This window comes from Brienomyrus brachyistius, chromosome 3 (assembly GCF_023856365.1).
Source record: "Brienomyrus brachyistius isolate T26 chromosome 3, BBRACH_0.4, whole genome shotgun sequence".
NCBI lineage: Eukaryota > Metazoa > Chordata > Actinopteri > Osteoglossiformes > Mormyridae > Brienomyrus > Brienomyrus brachyistius.
The window spans coordinates 16,132,597-16,144,823 of record NC_064535.1 but is presented as its reverse complement, the minus strand read 5'-3'; the positions used below and the strand labels follow the sequence as shown (position 1 = coordinate 16,144,823).

The following is a 12,227-nucleotide window of genomic DNA, read 5'->3' as shown; positions in this document are numbered from 1 at the left end:
AGACTGACTGTATTTGTGTCCATTTGATTGAAGCACACATTTCCCCAGCTGCCATTATAGAAAACCTCCAACTGCCCAGAGCAGCCTTTAGCAAGTCTGATCTCTTTAAAATCTACAGGGAGTTAAAAGGAATATCTTCAAATGATTTATATTCAGAGAGTAAAACAGATTTTTTTTAAATGATACATAACTTGCAGATGTGGAATGAAACATTAAATTGCTTCCATAAATGTTGGTCATTATTTAACTTATCAGAAGCCTTAACCTAAAGTAATACAAATGAACTATAAAAGTCAGTACTGATAATTCATTACTGCTGTCAGTCTTTAGGTTCCATCATTTCAGATTTATTTCCCTTTATTAAAATGAAGAGCCCTGATGTAAAACATTCACCTGAACACACAACTCCTACGTCCTCTTTATGGACACAGTCATTCTGTTCCCTCGGTGCTGAAGGACAGTCCCACAGAGACGTCTCATTCCCCTCACAGTCCACCTCATCCAGCCAGATGGGTCCAGTTCCTGGTCCAAAGAAGGTGGGCACTGGGTCAAGGAGAGCCGTCCCACACTGGAGCTGTCTGCAGACCACCTCAGCATCCTTCAGGTCCCAGGAGTCTCCACACACTGTCCCCCAGGAGCCCTGGTGGAGCACCTCCAGCCTCCCTGCACAGCCCCCAGCATCACCCACCAGCCTGATGGACCTGTGCTCTGGGAGAAGGAGGCACAGAGGGAGGCCATTTGTTTACATCCATCCATCCATCCATCCATCTGATGACAGAGCTGTTTATCTATAGGATGTTTTAGACTTTATCCCAAATGTGATTTTCTAAATAAGTGTTATCATAACTATTCTGTACTCACTGGAACACTCTATGGACACCTGTGGACTAGAGCTGCAGTTCAGTCTCTGTGGATCACTGCAGTTCATCAGGAGAGATTCACTCCCAGTGCACTGATACCCTGTCAGACATACATCACTGTCCCCTGTCCCGGACAGGGAGGAGTTATACAGCCTCACTGCAGAGCCACAGCCCAGCTGCCTGCAGACCACAGAGGCCTCCCTGAAGCTCCAGGAGTCCATGAGAACTCTGCTCCACGTCAGCTGGTAGTAAACTTCCACCTGACCATCACAGCCACTCTCTCCAGACAGTCGTACTGTCCCATCGAGGGCTGAGAGAGATTTAGACCCTGTGGACACATCAGTCACTGTCAGTGTTTCTCAGATGTGCACACAAAAATAGCTGGTCTTAATAATGTATTCTACTGGGTAAATTAACTCAGCATTACTTTACTGTTGGTATTAAAATGTTTGTATGTTTTTAATCTTCAAAAGTGTGTAGTCTTCATTGGTATATGTACTGTAATACAGAAGAATATCTTGATTTGCATTACCAATTTGATTAATGATCTAAAATTATAATTTATACTGGATCATAATTAACAAAACCCAGATTACTATCCAACTGTAAGAAAAAATCTCAGCTGTAGTACAGTCCTCACCCTCACAGATGAGTCCTGCATCCCGTCCATGAGAGCATGCAGCTCGACTCCATGAGGACACAGCACACTGGGAGAGGTGTGTCTCATTCCCCTGGCACTCAAACACATCAGCCCAGATGCGGCCCCTCCCCTCTCCAAACCAGGCCTGTCCTGGCACTGCCACAGCGCCCCCACACTGCCGCTGCCGACAGAGGACACTGGCTGCTCTCATATCCCAGGATGCATCACACACTGTCCCCCAGTCACTGAGGTACTGCAGCTCCACCCTCCCAGAGCAGGAGTCAGGGCCGCCCACCAGCCTGGAGTCTGTGTACCCTGTAAACAGCATGAATGTGGAACAACAGAAAAACAAATAAGCAAATACAGAATATCACCATGTAGCAGCAATTTTATCTCTTCGTATGTGTTAATATTATTAATAAACAGAGATTTGAAGAGTATGATTAATGACATTCAATAATACTAGCAAATTGTCTTGTATCTATATGTTACTAAACCATTTCCCAGCACAATAAATTAACTTACAGAAGCACTTCAGTCCCACGTCAGTCTCATGAGTGCAGTTCTGTTCCTCTGTCGATGATCTCAAACACTGACGAAAATCAGATTCATCCCCTTTGCAGTTAACCTTCTTTGACCACACCTGCCCGTCCCCCTCCCCAAATGCAGCCCTTCTGGGCTCCTCCACAGGGATCCCACAGCCCAGCTGCCGACACACGACCTTTGCATCGTGCAGGTCAAAGTCAGGGTCACACACTGTGTACCATGAGTCTCCATGTTTAAATTCCAGCCTCCCAGAGCATGGATGAGGGCCTCCTGTCAGCCGCATTTCAAAATTTCCTTCAATTAAAAGTAAAGAAAGATCAAAATAAAACAGATTTACAGACATCAGTTAAGTAAAAGCAGCTGCATTCTTTCCTATGACACGTCTAAGCAGATGCATGCCAGTGGCTGCACACTGAGTGGTCTTTCCTTCACCTTTGCTCAGCTGTAGTCAGAGGTTCTCTGCACTGAGGACATCGGGGGGCAGGTGGCCCTGTGGTTTCGGCTATCTGTGATGTCGTTAAGGTTACTGACCCTGATGGAGTCGCTACATTAGAGTCAGGAGCAGGACAAGGTAACCTGCACATGGGGAGTAAGGCTGCTGGTGTGTTTCCCTGAGTGTGGCTTTTGTTACAGCTGGTCCAGCATAACACTGTGTGTAGGAGGAGGTGATGTGATCAGACTAGTCACCTCACTAAAGACCTTTGGTGGTGAGGTCAGGGTCCCATTCTCTGCTGTGGGTCACTGGCTGCACCCCAGCAGTGTCAATAAACAATATAATAATAATAATAATAATAATAATAATAATAATAATAATAATAATAATAATAATAATAATAATAATAATAATAGGGGCGGCATGGTGGTGCAGTGGTTAGCACTGCACCGGGGTTGTTCCCTGCCTCGTGCCCATTGCTTCCGGGATAGGCTCCGGACCCCCCGCGACCCAATAGGACAAGCGGTTTGGAAAATGGATGGATGGATTATAATAATAGGATAATAATATATTCACCTACATTTCCCGATAGTATAAAACTACGATTAATCACTGTTTTAAGCACATTGATACTGCAGCTTCAGGCTAAATCAGAACAAACATAAGAAAAGAATCAGGCTTCACAGGCTCTCTGTGTTTCTGTGTATAAAATACAGCTGAACTTCCTGTAATATTCATTGTTTATTATCTTTTTCTCTTTGTCCATAGAGTCCAGAAACAATGTATTTGAATAAATATCTGAAGAATATCAGGTAAGATTTTGTTTCATTAATATTTTGACTTTGCCAGGATACATAACAAGTGAAGTGAATATATCTATCTATGGTGTATTTCTTCTTTAGGAAACAAAAGCAGAAAGTACACAGATTATATTCTGACAGACTTGCAGTAATTGATTAATCACAGCATTTATCTATTTGCCTGGCATCCCCCCCCAGGGTGACCCCCTGCCTTGTGCCCTGTGCTGCCTGGGATCGGCTCCAGGCCTCCGCCAGCTTCACCAGGATAAGCAGTTAGATTTCATGTATTTAGTCTGGCAAAAATTATATAATTTTTTTTTCTTAATAAAAGTTTAATAAATGTACACAGCAGAATATAAAACCAGCCTCTGTGACAAATAAGTCTATAAAGTCTCTAATGGTGATTTCTCCTGTGCACGTAATCTCACAAATTATCGAAGCTATCATTTATGAACATAAATAAATATAAAACTAAGACCCACTGAGTCATTCTAAACTGACATTCAAATAACACACAGGGCTGCACTATTAACATACTTTTTCATTTTTGTTTCTTGATTAAAAGTGAGCAAACTGACTTTGCGCAGCATGTTTACAGATCAGTACATGTGTCCTACCTGAGCAGACGACTCCAGCATCATGTTGATGACCACAGCGCTGAAGTATTCGTTTATCCTGTCTACAGGCCTTCAGTGTCGACTCTGTCCCTTTACAGGCCACGTCGGCCATCCAGATCCTCCCTGCTCCACTTCCAAAGTGAGCACAGCATGTTCGCGCTACAGCATCTCCACAGAACATCTGCCTACACACCACTGCAACATCCTTTATATTCCAGTTATAATCACACACTGTGCCCCACTCTCCTTCATGAAGAACCTCCACTCTCCCAGCACAGGGACTGCCGCCATTCACCAGCCTGACGTCACTGTCTGTAAGCGTAGGACAGTCACTGTAAGTCACTGCAGTTCAGTGCAGTGCATACGCTACATGACACATGATATAAGCTTCACATTCTCAGCTATTAAAAAACAAATCAAATTAAAACAGTCAGGCTGGGTGCCTGGTTAGTGAATATCTGACAGAAAATCTGGCGGTTAAACGCTCTGAAAATGATTTATGTCTAATAACCAGGTGCGTTTATAACACAGCAGTTTCATCTCCTGCATCTACTTTTTGTTCTCTTAACCCAGTTCCACCCCCCGGGTAACTTTTCCCGCCGAGCAACCAGGCGCATGCAGAGGGCGGTGCTGGGGGTGCCTGACATCCTGCCCCCCTTTTGCCCGAAATATGATGGAGTGTCTCCCTTTTTATGCTCTTTGCCCCCCCCCGGTTGATAACCCCCCGCTTGGCTCGATAATAACCGATGGGGATTCCAGCGGCGGACCGGATCACTTTGTATGAAAATACCACGTAAATCTCTGCGAGAAATATTAAATAACTTTACGTTTCCATTTTTTTTTCAGATGCGATCCGATCGCGGGCTGGTCTGGGGTCGTTAAAAAGACGCGGACTTTAAGTTTCGTTTATCAAACACTGATTATATGCTAATTGTATTAAAGGTAGAATCAGTCAGGCCAAGTCAATATACTGATATATTTAAACTGACATTTTCCTTGGTGCATCTTTAATGCCGATTCTGATTAGCCCACAGTGGTAATAGTTCTGTAGAGGCCGTAACAGATGTGTGTAAAATATGTCCTTATGAATCCATAATGGTTTTTAAGAGTACTGAGTGTCATGTTATTGTGTAAAAATGGCATTATAAAATTTTCACTTCGGCATTAAATTGAGACATGTAGTCTGTTACCACAGTAGCAAAAATCCAAAGTGGAATATGTAGCTGTGATAAAAAAAAATAATACAATTTTTAAAGCAGGATACAGCTTATATTTTACCTGAGCAATAGATTTTTGTAAATAGTCCAGACACAAAATTATTTCAAAATCTGACAGTGATTATGATGGTGTATCACCATTATTAGTAAATGTTATATATAATCAGGGTCAGAGGACTGGGTACCGTTCAGTTTGTTTGTTTCTAACACACAGCATACAGACCCTGCCGTGCAATAGACCACAAATATTTCAGACCCAAATAATGACCCCTGACGTCCCCTGGCTGAGAGTGGACCACTGGAGCAGAGGAAGATCATGGTACTTACTGGCTGTGGTGAGCAGAAGCAGGCATGAGAGAGGGAGGATGAACAGGCAGATCTCCATCTTCATCAGGACAAACCAGCTCTCCCCAGAGCTGAGACTCCAACCTTCACCTCTGAGCTCTCAGCGAGGGTCTTTATACCATCCTGCCCCCCAGAGTGAACACGCCCCCACCCACCAATCACACTCAGCACTGCCTTATCAGAGGAACTACAGGAAAACATCAAACAGGCCCGTGACAAATCAGAGGGCTCTAAGCTCATTTTCTCCAAATATACACACACAGTAGCGGTGATGTGAGTCGGGACTCCTCCTCTCAGCAGTAAACCTGCCCAGATGATGAAATAATGTATAATCAGCAGGAAAGCAACAGGCTTCACTAGGAACCAGTAATATAAAACTTAATACTTGGTCTATATATTTATAAATGTCAGTATAGTTTGGACAGACTGTGATTTCCTTGTCAGAGTGAGCAAGAAGTCTATTCCTGATAGCAGAGGTCACACTTTTTTAGTTGCTGTAATTGCTTAGTGCTGTACAGCACTTTGTGATCTCCTGTTTCTGAAAGATGCTTTACAGATTAATTTTACTTACCAACAATTTACAGACAGCAGTAAATTAAGATGTGAAACTAAACCTACACCCACACACACACACATACACACACACACTTGACCCTACAACTTAACCCATCACATTTCATAGTGTAAGAAAACAATGTTCAGAGGTAAGATGCTTATTTTACTGCTACATTTCTGTCACATGACAGATATTTTCATACTTAAAAATAAAATTTACCCACAAGTTTAGTTACAAGTCAAGTGGCTCGCTAGGCACTGCTCCAGTTTCAGGGTTGGAGGACTGAACCTCCCCCTCCCCAATGTATGTGTGTGCAGTTTGCATGTTCTCACTCTGTCTGTGTTTTCAGTCTCCTTTCTCAGTCCACAAACATGTAGTTAGGTTAACTAGTGACACCAAGCTGCCCATAGTGTGTGTCTGTGTGCCCTGTGACTGACTGGCATCCTGCCCAGGGTGCCCCCTGCCTCATGCTTCCTCTGTGGGTCCCAGGCTCACTGCAGCCCTGTACTGGATAGTGGTTATGAAGATTGATGGACAGACATATTGGACTTTGGGTTCCAGGTCCTAGAGTTCCCACCTGATATGCAAAATATGCAAGTTAATTGACTCTGAGGTAAAATTAGTGTGTGAGTGAGTGAATGTGTGTACATCTGAGTGTCGGGAGTCTGGTCCATGCTGCATCTCCCTCTCTTAAACATTCTTTCAGGGATTTAATGTTAATCAGTTAATAATTATTACAGATTGATTTGTCCAACACTTTCTCCTGGTCAGTGTTCTTGGAATTTTACGTATGCTTGTACTCAGACTCAGCAGATTTGAAAATATGTATGTTTATTTCATTTATTATGAATAACAATACAAAGATATGGTATTTAATAAAGAATAATGTCCATTTTAAAAAGAGAAACAAATGAATTTACAACAACTGAATTAGTGATGGGGTCTGTTTAAAATATGAAGCCAATGTGGCCCTTTAATGTGAACCTTTGGACAGGAGCTTCCTCAAGCAGGACTGTCAGTCCCTCCTCCCCCACATCATCATAGTCAGTCTAGCCGGGTACAGGGGGGCCCTCCCCAGGGGGCAGTGTGGTCAAGGCTCTCTCACCTACAGGGACAGAGGAGGGGACACAAGTTAGTGACAATGAATAGAAATGAGAGTTTATATTCATGAGTAATAATAATAATAATGTTTATTAGGGAAGTGATTCGCGTATAGAGCATGATATGTAACTGATGTCTTTGGTTGAGAAATAGCACATGAAAATAAATGGAACATACAACCATCTGAGAGTAACACTGTGGTGTGACAGGCTGTGATTCACTGCATTAGTTGTGTGTAAAGAGAATCTGACCCTGTATAACATGTGGGCTCTGCTCTATACCCTCAACATCATCATAGTCCTCTGCTGTGTCTCCTGTCACCATCAACCCTGAACCTGAAACAGTAAAGATGGTTTAGAGTAATTTTAGTACATTAACCTGATGTCAAGCAAATGTTATAATTCACCAGACAAACTGCCTGAGTTCTGCCCAACAGTATGCCCATCATCCCCTGTGGGTCTTTTCTCACAAGCTTCCTTGTCACAGTATGAAAAACCAGCCATATTCCAATGAATCATGCAGTACAGGATCAGAGCAAGACTGGAGCCTATTGCAGGTGGTGTATGGCACATGGCAGGGGAACAGCCAGAACAGGGTACCGATCCATCACAGGACACACAAACAGCAACACATTGTGGGTAATTTAGAGACAACGGTTTGCCTAAGTGCATGATATGGGACTGCAGGAGGAAACCGGAGTGTCCAGAGGAGACTGGAGTAGCTGCAGCAAGAGCATCGAAACTTAGATCTGGGGATCTGATTTAACCCCCCAACACTGGAGGTGGGAGGGGACAGTGCTACACACAGAGCTACGACTGAACTGTTTATTTAATGGGTCTGCATGATATTATAATAAGCATGTAATAAGAGGTTAAAAGATATACTGAGAAGGAACATGGAACAGGGATAAGCTAGACTAAGTTACAAAGACCCGCATGATAGATCATCAGGATTTTTCTCCATAAGGACAGAATCACTGTAGTTCTCTATCATCTCCTCTCCTTCTGATTCCCCAGGGAAACTGTGGTCCTAACAGACCTATAAAGTGCTTCTACATGAAAGACATTTTCCTACAAAATCAGACATTCTGTCATAATACATTTCTTACAACAAACAAATACAACCAGCAATCCAGCAATTTGAAGAAAGTATTTTTTACTAGTTGTGTAACAATTAATAGATCATTTGCTTCTTTCCGAATACCACTGCAAGCACTGCACTAATCCCCACATCCACAGACCTCAGCCCCCTACCTGAGAGAGGGTCTCCCTCACTGTCCTGCACATCTTCATACCCAGAGGGCAGCTCCTCAGACAGGACACTTCCTGTGAAGGAGAGAGACAGTCAGTCCTGTGCTCAGGGAGACTCTGCATGAAGGTTCCTCTGCTGATGCCTCTCAGACTGAGAAGACAGGATGTGTGGGGTTAGAGCAGCTAATGCTCACGCCCACACAAGCTAACTGACAGTCTTACCAGCAACATCCTCTCCCTCCTTATTGGCTGGTTTCTCTCTCTGTCCCTGAGGGCTTTACAGCTACACAGCAATGAGGCCCCCATGTGGTGTCTGAGCTCAATCACATTTTTAGATAAAGATAAATTTAGTTAATTATACAGATCGAAAAGCTGCTTGATAGACTTTTACCTGCAGTGACATCATACAGTCAGATCAGGAATATGCTATATTGGAAACACTGATTGGCGTCCTGTCCAATGTGTTCCTCTCTTTTCCCCTGTGCTGCCTGGGAAAGGCTCCAGGTTCGCTGTCAGATTAGGGGCATGGAATAACACAAGTGTCTCAGGACACTGATGACGTATATTGTTCCATTCTTCCAAGACTTAAACAGGAAGTAGGTTAAATTGAGTATTGAATGAGACAATTGCTCGTTGAGGAAGAAGGTGGTTGAGAAAGAGTTTAGTTGGTTGGAGGTGGTTGGAGATTGAGCTTGACTTGAAGAGGTTGGAGTTTGAGGAGCGAGAGAGAGAGCGTGACTTTGCATTGAAGAAGTTGGAATTAGCTGCTAATAAAGCAGAGGTAGTTCTGGGGGATTCAGGAGATTCCTCTATTCCCATTCCACTCTATTCCCATTGCACTCTATTCCCATTGCACTTGTTTCACACTCACCGCCTCGCTCTGTTCTTGCTCATGAGGTTCCTCCTCTCCATTCTATTTATCCACCTCCTCTGTTTGAACCGGGGGATCAAGTTTTTGATGTGTTGCGTAATATTCGTCTTGTCCCTCCGTTTAATAAACGGGAGGTTGAGAAGTATTTTAGTCATTTTGAGAGTGTTGCAATTACATTAAAATGGCCAGTTGAAGTTTGGAGTCTCCTTTTGCAATGTGTGCTGTCTGACAAAGCTCAAGAAGTTTATTCTGTGCTCACTGTTGAGCAGAGCTCTGATTACAATACAGTTAAAATCTTAAATGCTTTTGAATTAGTGCCTGAAGCATATAGACAAAAATTTCGTCGTCTTCAAAAGAATGATATATATGTTGAATCTGCACGAGTGAAAGAGCCTTTTTGACCGTTGGTGCACATCAGAGTGTGTTCAGTCTCGTGAGCAATTATGAGAATTGGTATTACTGGAGGAGTTTAAAAATTGTATTCCTGAAGCTGTCGCAACCTATCTAAATTATCGACAGGTTACAACATTAGCTCCAGCTGCTGTTTGTGCTGATCAGTATGCTTTAACACACAAAAATGTCTTCTCCCCTCATTGCTTTCATAGGTCGTCTTCAAGTCCGAGTAGAAGCTGGAGGAATTCTAAGCCTGAGAAAAATGCCACACAATTTGATCCTTGTGGGTGTTATTGTCATGAACTTGGTCATTAAATTGCTGTTTGTCCTCATTTAAGGAAAAAGAACCAAGCCTCACAGACTTTACCATCAAAGAAAGTCAGATTGGTGTGTACTTTGTCTTTGGAGAAATCCTTGGATGAAACTGATTCTGGTTATGAACCATTTGTTTTAAATGGAGTGGTGTCCCTTACTGGTTGTGAGAAGGATGATGTGTCTGTTACAATATTGTGAGATACTGGTGCTGAACAATCTTTTATTATTGATTCTGTTCTTCCTTTCTCTAACGAGAGTTATTCTGATGTCGATGTGCTGGTGCAGGGAATTGAGATGGGGTTGCCAGAGTTCCGTTACACATAGTGCATTTAAAAAGCGATTTGGTCTCTGTGTCGCAGCGCTGGGCTCAGAGTTCAGGGGAATCACCCCTTAAGACACCGACTACGCCACCCTGGGAATTGCACCCAGGGAAATAGTTTCTAAGCTAAATGAAACTCCAAGAGAAAGGTACTCAGGTCCGTTATACACGGCAGCAAGAGACGTGACTCCACTTACAATCTTTTATTACAAATAAATTACCAATAAAACACCACCCACATAACAAAATAAAACCTCTGGGCTGGTCCACACAGGGTAGGAGGTTAAACAGTCAAGCAGCAGATGGCATCCTGAAACACTACAATTCCCATGCACACACACACACACACACACACAATACAACATGCCACCACAAAGTTCCCTTCCTCCCTAATGGCGTCCCAACACAAAGAATCTTAACACACAAAATAAAATCCCTTTAATTAATCCTGGCAGTTAAACAAGGAATGACGATCTACCAATCCCCACATTCATAATACAGAAAAGAGAAGAGGCAAAGCAGCAGCAACTGCAGGACAGGCAATCCAGACCGCAGCTGTAAAAGCAGGCAGAGCAGCAACCCTTAATGGCGTATTGTGATCTCCAACCAGCCGGATAAGCTCCCTCCACGTTGCCTGCAGATCATGGCGCCAGGCAAAACAAGTTAATTAAAACCCACAATCACTGACCAAAATCGAACTTACGGGCGATTTTACACAAGCCCATTACAGGTCGCCAGCCCCACCATTTACCCGCAGCAACGCACACCCACCGGTTGAATACAAGTGAGCTGAAACAGAATGGAATAAAACATACCCGCCGCCACCTACCAAACAATCACCTCCAATAAATCCGTCATATGCAGATCTACAAAATAAAAATTCAAACAGCCACAAAGGTGACTGACAACAGCAAGGAGAAACACAAAGCGGCCCCCCACATACCTTTACAACACCACGAAGTCATGTAACCGGAAGAACCTTGCCAGCGTTCAACCCCCAGCCAGCCACTGCCATTTTTATAGGGCACTACCACAAATTACGATACAATCGCCCCACAAATTTAAAGGCACAGTTACCTAAAATAGTCATACTGCCATATCTGGTTATTTAAAAGTAGCTGTTCGTTCTCAACGGCCTGTGAAAGGTGTTGCCTTTCTTTTGGGAAATGATATAGCGGGAGAGAAATTTCGTTTGTTTCCAGAAGTAGTTGCTAATCCGATGCCTAGCACGAATTTGGATTCTAGTCTTGTGTCCATATTTCCTGTTTGTGTAGTTACTCGAGCCCAATCTCGTAAGTATAAGGATGTAGTGGATTTAACTGATACATTTATGTCTTCTGAAAAATGTGTTATCTCCATGTGTGTCCTCTTCCATTAGTGTGCCTGAGTCGTTGCCTACCTCTGCTGAAATTGCTAATGAGTTGTCACTGGCTGTAGATAAGGTTCTGATTACTTGTGAACAAAAGAGAGCTCTTTCTCTGGCCCGGTGTCGAGCTGCTGCTGCCAGGAAGGGAGATATAGTTAATACATCTGTGTCATTTTATTGGAAAGATAAATGATCGGTCGTGCCATCGCTGCCAATTAGCAGGGAAACCAAATCAGGTTATTCCACCTGCTCCTCTATGTGTTCCAGTGATTGGTGAGCCATTTGAGCGAATTATCTTGGATTGTGTAGGGCCTTTGCCTAAAACAAAATCTGGGCATTGTTATCTGTTAACTATAATGTGTTTTCCTGCACGGTATCCTGAGGCGGTTCCATTACACTCACTTAAGGCTAAACCATTGTGCATGTGAATGTGCTCGTGAGGCTCTGTTAGAAGCTCAGTCAAAGATGAAGGGACGTTATGACCGTAAAGCTGTGAGTCGTGAGTTTCAGCCTGGTGATAAAGGTCTCGTGCAGTTGCCTGTTTTGAATTCTGCTTTACAAGCAAGATTTTCTGGACCTTATGAGGTTGATTCTAAAC

The 12,227-nt window shown here is 43.2% G+C and overlaps 1 protein-coding gene and 1 long non-coding RNA gene across 3 annotated transcripts in view; both read right to left on the bottom strand.

Moving 5' to 3' along the window:
- Positions 1 to 12,227, bottom strand: part of LOC125739179 (scavenger receptor cysteine-rich type 1 protein M130-like) — a 41,908-nt gene that overhangs the window by 5,213 nt on the left and 24,468 nt on the right. The window lies entirely within an intron of this gene.
- Positions 10,452 to 11,261, bottom strand: LOC125739221 (uncharacterized). 2 transcript variants are annotated; one of them, XR_007397094.1, is made up of 3 exons: positions 11,207 to 11,261; positions 11,079 to 11,129; positions 10,452 to 10,897 (listed from the first exon to the last, which is right to left on the bottom strand). It is a non-coding gene; the product is annotated as an uncharacterized LOC125739221 (long non-coding RNA). The 2 variants fall into 2 exon arrangements; XR_007397095.1 differs by having other exon boundaries at positions 11,093 to 11,129.